At 39.7% G+C, this 15593-nt stretch overlaps 1 protein-coding gene across 5 annotated transcripts in view; it reads right to left on the reverse strand.

Annotated features, from left to right (window-relative positions):
- Positions 1-15593, reverse strand: part of dipk2aa (divergent protein kinase domain 2Aa) — a 112556-nt gene that overhangs the window by 74855 nt on the left and 22108 nt on the right. Inside the window, exons 1-2 of one of the 5 annotated variants that reach the window (XM_060921385.1) lie at positions 12798-13074; positions 4517-4562 (exon numbers count right to left, since the gene is read on the reverse strand). The exons of 1 other annotated variant lie outside the window; for it this stretch is intronic. The gene's annotated coding sequence lies outside the window, so the exon portion shown is untranslated. Of the gene's footprint in view, positions 1-4516; positions 4563-5726; positions 5745-12797; positions 13075-15593 lie in introns of those variants that run through there. 3 more of the 5 variants (XM_060921422.1, XM_060921412.1, XM_060921393.1) reach the window with 3 other exon arrangements.

The raw sequence follows: 15593 nt of genomic DNA on the forward strand, positions 1-15593 counted from the left end.
CTGTGAACTAACACTGAACATAATAATAATAATAATAATAATAATAATAATATCCAAGCTCATGTTTCGCTCTCACTAGTGCTCTGTAAGGCTTTTTCCTGGTGATATTCGTTACACTTCTACCCGGCGTGAAGCACTGACAGTCATGTGGTTGTGACGTCATCATAAACAAATCCGTTCTACTCATCCAGACGACTTCACAACGGCAACGTTGCCAGATCTTTCCACTCTGGAACCCGTTCTCAAAAAGATTGCGTTTTGGGCACCCAAAACGCCGGTGCCGTGTGGACGCCAGGCCTAAACGATAAGCAATTGTATCGGAGTCACCTGAATCCGTTGCCATGTGGACAGGGCCTTAGTTAATAGGCTACAGATAAAAAGCTTGTTCATCGCTCAACAAGCCCCGCTATCAACAGAGCAATGAACATAGCGTGTCACTTCCTTCTCCAGGTGGAGTCTTACCAAATAATGTTACCAAGTTCAAGGTCGTCCCTGTCGTCTCCTTGATAGTTCTTCTACATATGGAACACATAGCAGTGCATTTTTTCCCACTGGACAAGAGATTTTTTTTTTTTTAATATTTAATTAGCTTTGCCATAGGAAGATATATACGTACATACATTATGGCTGGGAAACCACTACAGCTTGTGCCAATTACAGTGTACCGAATCTGCATGTCTGAACTGTGGGCGAAACCGGAGCACACCCACGCAGACACGGGGAGAACATGCAAATTCCACACACAGAAAGGCCCCTGTCGGCCATGAGGTTCGAACCTGGAACCTTCTTGCTGTAAGGCAACAGTTACCCCTTTTCCACCAAATCAGTTCCAGGGCTGGTTCGGGGCCAGTGCTGGTTCACAACTCGTTCAACTTGTGAGCCAGCTGAGAACCAGTTTGCTTTTCCATAGCTCGCGGTGCTAAGGGAAGCCATGTCATTACGTCGCCGTATACGTCAGTTACGTCATTACGTTTGCATAAACCTTGGCGCGAATATCGAAGCAAAAACACAGAAGAAGCAGCAACAACAACAATAATGGATGACTTCGCATTTGTACAGCTGCGGCTTCTCGTCGCTTAAAAATGGCGATCTTTCGCAGTCTTGTTATTGTTGTTGGTCTTAACAACTCCGCCCCCCCCCGCCATAAGCGGATCTTTCCTCTGGCCCAGCAGAGAGTTGGTGCTAGCCTGGAACCGGTTTTTCTGGCCCCAGAGCCAGTTCTTTGTCAGTGGAAGCAGAAAACCCGGTTCCAAACTAAGCACTGACCCCGAACAAGCGCTGGAACTGCTTTGGTGGAAAAGGGGCAAGTGATGACCACTATACCACCGTGCCACCCCTAAAGTCTATATAAGCAAAGTGGACAATCCTAAGGGTGTTCTCTGCAGGCATTTTAGCGCCATTAACATTAGCTTGTTCCTGAACGTGACTTATGAACAGGTGACTGTGCATTCTCTTGCACAAAAGTTAGTATAAAAATTAATGTGATTATAAATATCTTATGCCAAATTATTATAGCACGTTACAAAAATAAAGAAAAAAATCCAAGTCGTCGTCTTCCATACCTGCAAACTCGTCAGAGAAAAAAAGGTGACCGTGTCCGGGGGGGGGGGGGGGGGGGGGGGGGGTGCGCGGATAATGGTGACGCCGACGCTGAACTCAAGTAAGTGTTAAGAAATAAGAAAACAATAAAAGAACCAAAACACAAATTATATTATACTGAAAAACATTTATTTTTTCCTTCTCTAGCCTGGACAAGGGCTTCACAAACACTCTTACGCACGCAAACACCATGGAGGGAAACTGAAAAACACTATTTTTCAGTATGTTTTGCATGAATAATGAAAATGAATGAATACTGATGCACAAGTTTTAAAGATCATAGGATGAATCGCAGCTCCCTGTGCGTTTGTTTTGCAACAATGAGACTGTTGCACAACATTTTATGCAATCTTGCAATGTTTTACTATCAGTGCGCGATTTATCAGCTTCAATTTGCCACGCTTTGTCACTAGTATATAAACTCTGTATAGTCAGCTGCTTCAGACCACCACTGACCATGGATGCTGCTGCACCAATACCTCCTCGCCGTCTATTGGGATTGCTGAATGTCCGAGTACAACTCCAAGAACTCCAGCGAAGACGTTTGGGCGTGCTGGCATTACTTATCCGTCGTCGACTCTAACCTGACTTGTACGTGCACTCGTACCATGGATTCGTTAATTGCACGAGCGCCGCATGTTCAATCGTCCAATTACCAGATGATTCGCGCCACCCTATCGCACTATCTTACAACACCTGCTTTCATTGTACAACAGTCGCAAGATATATCGCAAGATTTCATGCTTTTGCATTGCACAACGGTCGCTTTAGACGTGTAGGTTTTGCACGACTACTTTTTCATATGCGATTATTTCGGCAACAGTTAACGATCAATATGAAAATGTATCGGTCGCACGAATGTTTGGTCGCTTCTGATCGTGATCCAATTGTGAAACATGCTTTAGCAAACAAATATCTGTTGTTTTAGCTCCAAAAAGGCTGACTTACCTTCAATTACCATCAGAGTTTCCACATTAGGTTCAGGGGTCTCTTAACAAGCGCGAACATAGATGGCAGTGTGTTTCAAGATCCTGAGGCAAAGGCTGAGATTCCGATTGGTCCAGAAAAAATGTCAATTATAAGAATTGTCCAATAATGGCCTATAACATGGCAGCAAGCCCACCCCCCCCTCTTGACAGGCGCGAGCTCAGTTGAGATTATGATCAGCCCAGATGCCGCCCCCCCCCCCCCCCCCAAAAAAAAAACTCTCCGGTTCTACACGATTCACGTGAATGACCCAATTGACAATGAAAAAGGTGACTGTCGCCAAAAAGCGACAAGTTTGCAGGTATGGTCTTCAACTTATGAGTCTGAATCCAGTGAATGCACGAGTCAGAGTCATCAGTGCTCAAGTCCAAGTCAAGTCCTTAAAATTACGGCACGAGTCCTGGACTTGAGTACTACAAGCCTGGTTGTACTCGACCAGGGAATTTCACAATTGTGAAATTCTCCACAATTGTGGGAATTTCACTAAACTGTCCGAGTTATTTGTTCACATCATTACTGTGACTGAATGTAAAACTTCCTGCTTCAAATGGGACCAATAATATGACTCATTGCAAATTCAAAATTTTCATTATTGTTAAGGGCCATCACCCCTCCCCCACCCCCTCAACATCCTGGTCTCGACCTGACCCCCCCCACCCCATCAACGTCCTGGTCTCAATACACTTTGGTCTTGGTCATAACTTGATCTCGGTTTAGATGGTCTTGACAACAACACCAATGTGGTGTTTACATTAGACCGTATCCGTATCGTTTTCGTTGCGGATGCACTGCCCATGCACATTAAAACGCCGGGAAATGACTCCACAAGCGGAACAATTTGAACCCGCCAGGGCCCACGTAGTCAACCCAGTACGTATCTGATCCGGTGCTGTGTAAACATTGAGGAACGAGGATACGCAGTGCTGAGCTCTAGCTGACGTCGTCATTGGACAACATCACTGTGACATCCACCTTCCTGATTCGCTGGCGTTGGTCATGCCACGTTGGTCATGTGACGCGACTGCTGAAAAACGGCACGGACTTCACTTCCTGCTATTTGTGTGTGTACGCGAATCGTTTTAAAAACGTTAATCTGATGATCCGCTGATTCGAAATAATGTAAACAGGGCCCAAGTTGCACTACAGAGTCCGTGGGCTACGCCTGGGTCCAACAGTCTTAATAATCCTGCCGTTTACTGGTCAAACCCTTGGTGCCTGGACCCCAAATGTAAACGGATACAACATATCAAGCGTCATACAATAAAATCAGCAACTTGCAGCAGTATACAGGAGAAAAATACCTCAAGATGTAAATCTGCTTTACATCACTGATTAATTTCCTATACTAGCACACTGCCAAATGTTCTATTTTGGACACATTTATGATACTAATTAGTATCTTACATGACGAGTTTGTTTGCTTTAATGAGGACATTCAGTCGAATCTTTAAGAACCTCCAAGAGTCAATAAGGACCAAAGGAACAGTAACATGTTACAAGATAAACTTAAAAAAAAAAAACGCACAATTAGCGAACACACCTTTTTTTTGTTGCTTGCTTAAGCTAGCAGCGCGCACAAGCATAGTTTCCTCTTTAATAAGGACCCGAGAACAGAAGGTTACAACTTTCATTATTTTTTCATCACTGTGTGCACAAGTGACACGATTTTCTGAGAGAGAAATTTGGAAGGCACTGAGAAAAGGCTTAATTGCGCTGTTCATTGCGGTTTGGTTTTCATTAAAGTGTTGTTCTGACTGAGCAAACAAGCCAGAATTTCCCTGAGCAGCTAACAAAAAAAAAAACCTTTTCGATCAACCGCAGAAACTTTTTTGTATAACGTTAAATATCATAACACTACGACATGTTTAGAAATACAGACTTTATCAACAATTCCTCTCTCAAATGGAACTTTTTTTTTTTCAGTACGAACCTGAAGCGTGGCTGGACGCAGGGTTCACTCACGAGTCACTCTGGATCTGAAAGCCAAATGAACAAATGTAAATGTTGGCACGATGACTGAATTCCGACACCATGGCGTGTTTGGACTTCTGAGGAGGGGAGAGGAGAAAAAAAAAAAAAAAGTCAGATCTCCTTCCGACTGGGCACTGCTTATGTAAACATAAAGCAAAACGTGTGTATGTGCCTCACGCCATGCAGGAGGGAAAGTAAGACGCCTGTGAAAAAGCATTCTCTTCCTTCCCTGGTTTCATAAATCAACCTCCAGGTTGTGCTTAATGAGTCGGAGAGCTCAGGTAGGATCGTTAAAGGACTGAAGCAAAATTATTGCTGTGAATGAACTTTAACGTTGTATTTAGGAGTATGCAAAGGACGGTAATAAGTAAGACGAGTTAGGCCAAGTTTACATTAGACCGTATCTGTCTCGTTTGCTTCGTGGATGCACTGTCCGTTTACATTAAAACGCCTGGAAACGCCGGGAAACGGGAATCCGCCAGGGTCCACGTATTCAATCCAGATCGTGTCTGGTCCGGTGCTGTGTAAACATTGAGAATACGCGGATACGCTGTGCTGAGCTCTAGCTGGCGTCGTCATTGGACAACGTCACTGTGACATCCACCTTCCTGATTCGCTGGCGTTGGTCATGTGACGCGGCTGCTGAAAAACGGCGCGGACTTCCGCCTTGTATCACCTTTCATTAAAGAGTATAAAAGTATGAAAATACTGCAAATACTGATGCAAATACTGCCCATTGTGTAGTTATGATGGTCTTTAGGCTTGCCATCCTTCCACTTGCAAGTGGTAAGTGACTTGCGCACAGCGGCTCAGTCCCGAATCACTGCTCGTGCGCTTCACTCGCGCGCTCTGTGAGCTGCGCAGGGCCGCCAGAGGGCACTCGCTGTTCAGGGCGGAGTGATTTGGAGCGCAGCCGCTGAGGAGGAAGCGATGAGCCGCACTGACGCATCGTGTATTGGCGTTGCTGTGTGCACGCTAATCATTTTTAAAAACGTTAATCTGATGATCCGCTGATACGGTCTAATGTAAACCCCACCTTAGTTAGTTGCACCAAATAGAGTCTTACCTAAGCTTTAATAACAAAGTACAATATGACGTTTATGACTCATCACAAAAATTGACTTCAATATAAAAATATCCTTTTTATTAACACCATTCGTTTTCCTTACGTGTGAGAGGTGAATCATTCTCGGTGTATGAAATCAACTCCGAAGATTCTTAATTTCCAATGCCTTCAAATCAACGAATCGACTTTTTTGGGGGGATCCTGACCTGATTTAAGACATAAAATAAAAAAAATAAAAAAATGTAATTAAATAAAAAAAAATATATATATATATATATATATATATATATATATATATATATATATATATATATATATATATATATATATATTCTACACGCCAAGAAAAACCAACCAATTCTTAATATTCAACTGATTCAAAAATAGCTTCCCTGGTCGCTGTATAACGAACACGCTTGACACGTGTTGCATTCCGAGACCGTGTTCAGTCTCAGGAAGCGTCATACAAACGAGAGAACGTTTTAACGAAAGACTGACGAATAGGGCTGGGTTCAAAAGATCGATCCACGATCCAATATCGACTCACGTTCAAAAAATACGAGATTGATTCAAAAATGTGTGGATCGATCTCTTCCAGGTGGCTGTAGGCACTATTTTCTGGGCCGCGCAAGGACCGCTATAAAAAGCGGGTGCCGGCAAACGAAACCGAAACTTAAGAATGTGAGATGGCTGAAGCTGCACAGCTAACACTACGTTCACACTGCAAGGCTTAATGCTCAATTCCGATTTTTTTGTGAAATCCGATTTTTTTGTGAGGTCGTTCACATTAACAAATATATGCGACTTGTATGTGATCCTCAGTATGAACGAAAAGCGACCTAAAAGTGTTCCGCATGCGCATTGCAGGATACGACGACGTCACATGCAGTGAGCATGGCCAGTGTTTACGGAAGTAAAACCGCCCGGTTGCGGTATGACCCATCCAATCTAGCTTGAATAGCTGCATCCCCCCAAATGGAAATCAGCTCCCTAACCTCTGCGTCCTTCCATTGAGAAGATTCAGAACCTTCACAGCCCGAAGCATCCCTCGCATTGATGTCATGCGCAGGGGCGCAGATACGTTTTTTGAACTGGGAGGGACAAAAAACTGGGGGGGACAAAGCTGCCAGCAAACCAACCCCAACCCCGATATGCCTGTCAAACTTCTTGTTAGTAACCATAGCAACCAAGCTCGAGCTCGCAACCTGTGCAGTCTGCGCAGCTCAACCAACCGAATATCAGTCTTTGTTTTATGCGAGTTGTTGCAACTATGTATGTACTGCCGTGCACCTCAATAAACCGAATGGTAATTAGTCTTTTGATTTTTCCGTGAGGTTTGTCTTATACAAAGAAAGACAGCATAGACGTTTTTTCCTCCCTATAAATGGGGGGACCGAACGAGGTGAATTTAAATCTGGGTGGGACGAGTCCCACCCTCTATCTGCGCCCGTGATTATGCGCCATGTTGTTGTAACTTTTTTTGAGAGACCCGCCGCCTACTTCAGCGCAGAATAGTGACGTTTGTGGCTTGTTGATGACGTGTAAGTCGGATGAATGCGACCTGGCGGTTCAGACTGAAGTCGCATATGAAAAGAGCGGATAGGGATCGGAATTAGGACCACATATCCAAACGGCCTGGGTCGGATTTGAAAAAAATCGGATCTGTGTCGTTCATATTGTCAATAAAAGATCGGATACAGGTCACATATGGGCGAAAAGATCGGATTTGAGTCACTTCAGCCTGCAGTGTGAACGTAGCCTAAAATCACCGCCTGGCCTGAAAGCTGATGTATGGCATTACTTTGGATTCAAACGTTACGAGGACAGAGACGAAGTCGACAGAACAAAAGCAGTGTGCAAACTGTGCCACATAGAGGTAAAATATAGTGGCAATACAACCAATCTCCGCAACCACTTATCCAGGCACCACGCCGACAGTTTCAGCTAAACCTGCGGCGAATCGAACTGCACTGGAGAAGGCATTTGGTGTTAAATTACATGCACAAACACATATGGGGCTGTTCCTGTCAATAGGGACAGTTTTTACTTTAAAGTGACAATCCAGCAATATCTAAGTAGATCGATATCGGATTGAATCGCATCGTGACCTTATGAATCGGAATCAAATCGATCCAGGAAATCTGGATCGATTCCCAGCCCTATTGACGAACACAATCGCAACGGTGCGAGAAAACCGGATAAGCTAGGACACAAATCGGTTAATAAAAATGATTCGAGCAGGTATAATCGCATTTCAACACGTTTCACAATCGATTAGAAACGGAAACATTACGCACATGAAAAGGTGAATTAGTAGCATAACAGGAAGGGGGAAAAAAATCCACATATTTTTAACCTCCTTTGTGGTAAATTTCTCCATTTCTTACACATCAAAATTGTAGCTTGTGCACTGTGATGAGACGCAGCACTACAGCATCCTTCATAACAGACCAACTAACTGATAACGAAATACAAGTCTGAAATCGGGACGTGCGCAGCACAGCCAGATAATTATCCTCTGAGCACAAAAATACATCAATAAAAACAAATTAATTGATTCTCAGCTTATTAAAACAATAAGTATGCAGTAAAACCACAAAACATTAGTAGTGCTTTTTTTTTTTTTTTTAAACAAAATGGAAAAATCTGGGGGGAAAAAAAAAAAATCCAGACAGACCAAAAACCAAGCTCCTTTTTGAATCCACTTTTGAAACATTTGCAGCTTGTCCCCTTTCAGGTTCATTTAAAAACAACTCCGGACGCAGAAACGTCAGTCAAGTGTGAGCATTTGAATGCCGAGCCACGCCACGCCCAGGTCTACGCTTCAAGACGAGCTTTTTCCAGAGATGGCGTGGGAGTTTAAGGATCATGAACAAAAAACAATGAAGAATTTTACCTGCTGTACTTTTTCACTTTGAGAATGATCCAAAGTCAAATCCTTTCATGACAAAGAAGGGGGAAAACAAACAAACCCACACTCCACGCTTTAACTGCTGTTTGCCGGAAGCGTGCAGCTGCTCAAACACGGCTTTATTAACGTTCACGCAGCGGCTCTACGATTCACCTCAGTGTCATTGACGAACTGTAAAAGTGCTCAGTTCCTCTCAAGGTTTCTTCCTCACCATCAAAGACAGATAAATAGCTTTATTATTACAGAAAAAGTTAGCTCACATGTTTAAAAGTCTTTCATTTCTAAATAAACCGACCGGACTCATTTTGTGCCTTCACTCGGCCTGTACGATAAAGAGCAGAACTGAGCTTTTATAATCCGACCGAGACATCTTTACTCTGATCAATATAAACACCACCTCCTGAATCTGAGGAGCAACAAGAAAATGATTTCATGCCACAAATCAACTCCGTTAATAGACACTCGGCGTTATTGTGCTGGAAAGCACTCAATTCTGATTGGTTTCTAGGACAACTCGAAATACGAATATTGATGTCACCACAAATATGCTTTTATTCCTTAGAAAAAAAAAACCTTCATATCGTAGAAAAGGACATTCTGGAGGAAAAAAATAAAAGTTTCTTAATTTCTACAGAGCTATAGAAATTTCAATTAGTTTAACATCTGGGAAAAAAAAAAAAAAGAAGAAGATCTTTAACAACAATGAAAGTTTATCCGGAACAATTTCAACCTCGAACAAAAATGTTAGCTTTTTTTTTTTTAAAGCCAGTTGTTCCTGATAAAGTGAGTTAGGAGTTGTTTTACAATCAGGGTACAAAGTTTGTGTCACAGGGGTCCAAATTTCAAATTGGTTCTTGTACCAGTTTTTAAGTGAAGGACAAGTTAAAGAACAGATAGGCATGTGTAATAGTTTGTATTATAACAAGATTAAGTGAAGCTTTAAGCCGGGCTGGGAGAAACAAATGAAGTGATTCTCGGAGAGGACTTTTTTTTTTTTTTTTGACAATTCAGAATCCACTACTCAGCGGTCTCAAAAGTAGCCGGTCACCGGCGGCAAATCGCCGGCTATGGCTTGTTATGCCGCCGGCTATTGTCAGTCGAGTCACAAAATTTAATATTAAATATTTCTGACAGCAAAAAAAAAGTTGTGAACGTAAATTACATCCACTATGTCATGCATGTCTGTTACCGCGTCAACTTTGCTTATATCCTCGACATGAGTGCAGCCATTACTGCCGCCTGTGTTGCCAGATTGCGCGTTTTCCCGCCCAATTTGGGCGGTTTTAAGTGCATTTTGGCGGGTTTTGAACATATTTTGGGCTGTAAAACGTCAGCAGTATCTGGCAACATATTTTACTTAATACAAGAAATTAATGGATGCCAACATTTTTGCCAAAATGGTATTTTATTTTCCATTGTTTAGGCAGCTTCAGCATCATACTGTGAGATTCTGTTCAAATTGTTTTTTTTCTTCTATGAAGCCTGAGCCATTTATTTTTTTATAATTATTGTTTAATTTAGTCTTCAGGAGAGACTGCCTGCACACAGTACTAGTATTAATAGTGTTTTATTCTTACATGAAAGCTGAGGCATTTATATTATATTTGAAGGTAACTTCATGTTGTGCTGTGAGGTTCTCTGCACTTTAACTTTTGAACCAACAGGTGCATTTGGATAAGTAAAGACTATTTTTCTGCATTTTTGTAGTCCTGGTAATCTTTTATATTGGTAACGTTGTTTATAGGACCATTTCTCAGTGTCTTTGTTTTTTTAATCAATAGTTTTTCAGTAATAACTTAATATTTAACATATCACTCAATTTTAAACAACCCCCCATGGGCTGCCCCCATAGTCTCCAAAATTTCTGTGGGAAACACTGGCGTGCGTAACAACGCTAATCAAGCTTAAGCTAGACGACCCGCCTCAAATACCCGTCCCGGGTAAATGTTATCCCAATTTTAGATGGCCTGTTCCAAACCATCCTGCCCCATGAAAAATTCGTACTTGCATATATCTAATATATATATATATATATATGAGTGATTCCACGCTTATGGGTACTGAAATGGGGACATGAACTTATTCACCTAAAACCATTTCTTTTTTTACCATCAGGTCACAAAACATGTAATCTTTAATGAATGATATGTTAAAAGGTAACTTGAATTTGAGATGTAATAAAAACATATTTATATGCCAAAGTCAAGCCTATGAGTTCCAAAATGATGTCTGTTCCATTACTTCTGTTACGATTGTCCATCTCGCGTCTGTTACAAATTAATTACAATCTAGCTATATACCATGTTAATCTTATTGAAAGAATGTGTATGTTTATTCTACTACACATGTTTATTAATTATATTTGCTAAAACATCACCTTCCTATGTTTCAAAAAGTAATTCTACATTGTTAAAACTGAGAATATATATGTCCACAACACTTCTGTTACGTTCTGACTTTGGCATATAAATATGTTTTTATTACATCTCAGAAAATTAAAGTTTTCTTTTAACATATCATTCATTAAAGATTACATGTTTTGTGACCTGATGGTAAAAAAAAGAAATGGTTTTAGGTGAATTTTTAAAAATAAAGTTCATGTCCTCATTTCAGTACCCATAAGCATGGAATCACTCATATATATCTCCATCCATCCCTGCACGCTTTGTGTGCATTATGTCTGCCGCTGGCAGACATTTTACCATTTTGCACCCTGCTGTAAATTATTTGTACCCTGCTATTCTCCCAAACTTTGAAGCCCCTGACTACTTCCATAGTGCTTTTAAATATAAGGCTGTAAGCTTTGTGTTAGTTGTCTCTAATATTTATGTCCCAATATCTTGACCACATTTTAGGATGAAAATAATCATTTTAGATGCATGTTATTTTATATTGAAAAATTAGCTGTCTCGGAGAGGACATTTTTTTGACACAATTACATACTAATTTGATAAAAAAAAATTACTGGCATTCAACATTAAAACTTAACTACGTTTCCAATGATATGGAACCAAATATTTGTTTTATGGTATAAAGAATGATTTAAGTGCATCCCTTTTGGAGCTACCGGTGGTCAAAAAAAAGCACTTTTTCTAAATGACACGAGTAATTTTGCTAAATATGACATACATTCACCAAAAATAACGTCATCACCAAATAAACAACTAAGTTTATTTAGTCAAGCCTTTTGATATTGAAGATAATAAGTGTTAAATGTGATTTTTAGCTTGCGTACCCTGATCGTAAAACAACCCTTAAAGCACATATATTCCATCTCTAACAGAAGACTCTCAGGTTAATTTATTTAGATTAATTATATTAGTAAACAGATTAGACAACTAACTAGTTAACGTAAGAGGGACTTTTTTTCCCCCCCCCTGCATTGTATGATGTGTTTCTGTTCCTTGTGAAGTTTTTCCAGAGCAAACTACTGACATTTACTAAGGGGAAAGAAAAAAAAATTGTGATTTCAGAGCAGCATACAGGATTAAACCTGAACAAACAAACAAAATTCAACTAAACGATTCAGTGACTCAAATGACTCGATTCACTCAACTCAAATTCTAAGCTCATAATTTTAAGATTCGTACTGGATAACTTGTCCTGTGACGAGAAATCATGTTTATGCTGCATTTAACGTCACAATTTAGACAATTTCATTTTGCACCAGAGAGAGAGAAATTAAAAAAAAAAGCCACACACTTTGGAGGAAAAACTGTGGACTCGGTTCTAAGGAGTCGAGTCGAGTTCAAATGCTCAAGACAGGAATTTTGTTCTCTAATAAATATAAAACTACATTTCCGTTCAGCTTGACGTGACAGGATTTTTTTTTTTTTGCGTTATTTTACTCATGAATACTATAATTGCAGTTATTATTATGCTTAAATATTGAAATAACTGAAAAAGTATAGGAAAATGTTCTCTATAAAAGAGGTTCAATTGGTCGTTTTCAGAAAACAGCTAATTATTGGCCAGTTAAAGTAGAAATTATGTAATAGTAATAATGATGATAGTGAGGGGGAAAAAAAGTATTTTTATGACTAAATAATTGGCGTTGAGTCCTCTGGCCACAGCAGCGGCTCATTAGCACCCGAGCTAACTGCCGTTAGTCCCCTCACACTAAACTCACACTAAACTGCGCTATTAAAGAGTTCTCACACTCAGGCAAATAGCCACACCTACACTACTTTAATTCGTGTTTTTATATTTCTAAATACACGATAATAAACTGATATTAAAGTGAAGTAAATCCAACATACACACCAAACGACTCTGTAACCGATTCATCGACTCCTCCAGCTCCTGCTCTCTCTCTCTCTCTCTCATTCCCTCAGTCCAGCTTCACTGCGCTTCATGCCGCACTTTATTTCCGGCTCTCGCGTCTCACACGGAAAATCCTCTTTTATTCTTCAGACCGAGTAAAAACATTCCCGTCTCCCGAACTTAAACTCCGACTCCTTTCTCTTGTTTCTTTTGTTTTACTCAAGAGCTCCACGGGGGGAAAAGCTCCGACTCCTCCGTCCGCTTCGGCTTCGGGCTTACGAGTCACGACACCTCGGATGCGTTTACGTTACCTTCCTGGTTACTATAGCGACGCAGGTTTATGCTCCTCCTTGAACGTAGACGTAAACTCGCGAGCGCTCCGCCCCCTCACAACCAGGAAGTGCTAGACAGACCAGGGAAATAAACTTGTTTAAATTAATAATAATAATAATAATAATAACATAAAACACACACACACACACACACACATATATATATATCTCGATCTCTCTTTATTTATTGTGTTATTTAATGAAGTGTAATATTGAACAACAACCATAAAAAGTAGATTAAATACTGTATTATACTAAAATACTAAATAATAATAATAATAATTATTATTATTATTATGGTAGTAGAAGTAATAGTGTTTTATTATTATAAGTAATAGTAGTAGTAGAAGTGTTTTATTATTATTATTATTATTAGTAGTAGTAGTAGTAGTAGTAGTGTTTTTTATTATTATTATTATTATTATTATTATAAGTAATAGTAGTAATAGTGTATTATTATTATTATAAGTAATAGTAGAAGTAGTAGTGTTTTATTATTATTATTATTAGTAGTAGTAGTAGTAGTAATAGTAGCAGTAGAAGTAGTAGTGTTTTTATTATTATTATTATTATTATTATTATTAAGTAATAATAGTAGTAGAAGTAGTAGTCTTTTATTATTATTATTATTATTATTATTATTATAAGTAATAGTAGTAGTTGTGTATTATTATTATTATTATTATTATTATTATTAGTAGTAGTAGTAATAGTAGCAGTAGAAGTAGTAGTGTTTATTATTATTATTATTATTATTATAAGTAATAGCAGTAGTAGTGTATTATTATTATAAGTAATAGTAGAAGTAGTAGTTTTTATTATTATTATTATTATTATTATTATAACTAATAATAGTAGTAGAAGTAGTAGTGTATTATTATTATTATTATTATAAGTAGTAGTAGCAGTAGTTACAGTAATATCACCCAATTCTAGTTATATTTTACTGAGTTCTGTAAAAAAAAAAAAAGGTTTCATTCATTAACTATTTCCCATTTAAGTTCCTGTAGTCATGTAAAACATTTTTAAAATAATTCCAGATTCAAAGACTTAAAAACATTTTTTTAAAGTACCTTATGGAAAAATTACTGTCATTGAATTAAAAACTTTCCATCTCATGATTTCAGAAAAAAAGTAAAATCTATTAAAATGCAGCCGTTTGTGCTGTATTTTGTCATTCAGAAAATATTATTAGCAATCTGCTTTAATTTCATATTCAAATCATGTTTATTTAATCTAAATAATATTGTTCCAGGTTTCATTTGAAGAGAGCGCGTTTGGAGCGGAGCGCATATGCAGCGCTTCTTGTGTTATCTGTATTGCTCTGCCCTCTAGTGGTGAAGTCTGCACACTACATTTTTTCAACTCCACTGAAATGAATTGTGTATCGTTAAAAGAAGAAAGAAAGAAAGAAAGTACAACTTTATTTATCACACACTTGTGAAATTTCCTCTCTGCATTTAACCCATCTGAAACAGTGAACACACACATGCACACACACGTGAGCAATGAGCAGCCCCCCCCCAGAGCAGTGGGCAGCCATGCTAACAGCGCCCGGGGAGTAATCGGGAGTTCGGTGCCTCGCTCAAGGGCACCTCAGCCCAAGGCCGTCCCATATTAACCTAACCGCATGTCTTTGAACTGTGGGGGGAAACCGGAGCACCCCCATGCAGACACGGGGAGAACATGCAAACTCCACACAGAAAGGCCCTCGCTGGCCTCGAACCCAGAACCTTCTTGCTGTGAGGAGACCGTGCTAACCACTACACCACCTTACAGAAGTATCACTCAGATATTAATCTTAATTCCACAGGGATACAGTTCAGCACAGCTCGGTGATTCTTCTGATCAAAAATTCAACACGCAGCTTAATGACTCAGGATCTGTGCACCGCTGGTGATGATTTTTGTTGACAAAACTATAAGGCAGAATTCAAAACACAGGAGAAAGTGAAAGGCACTGAAAGACAAAGCTTATTATTGTGGTGATGTTTTCTGTAAGTACACAGTGGTGTAGTGGTTAGCACTGTCACCTCACAGCAAGAAGGTTATGGGTTCGAGCCCAGTGGTCGATGGGGGCCTTTCTGTGTGGAGTTTGCATGTTCTCCCTGTGTCTGCGTGGGTTTCCTCCAAAGACATGTAGGTTAACTTGGGCTGAAGTCTGTACTTGAGTGTACGTGTGACAAATAAAGGCTTCTTCTTCCTCACGAGAGTGAACAGAACATGAAGGTGAAGTTACACCAGTAAAAATAAACCTGACAACGTTTATCTTTCTGAAGTGGCAGATGCAAGAAAGAGGTGTGAGCTGGAGCTCACAGTAACGGAGGACTGAATTAGACCTTCAGACTAATCAGAGTCTCAAAACCACAACAACAGCTGCTACTACTACAACTCATAGAGCAGTTAAGGTCATGAACTTGTGAGTTGCATATAGAAAAACACACACACACACAGAGCCGTTGGGA

Source organism: Neoarius graeffei, chromosome 1 (assembly GCF_027579695.1).
Source record: "Neoarius graeffei isolate fNeoGra1 chromosome 1, fNeoGra1.pri, whole genome shotgun sequence".
Classification (NCBI taxonomy): Eukaryota; Metazoa; Chordata; class Actinopteri; order Siluriformes; family Ariidae; genus Neoarius; species Neoarius graeffei.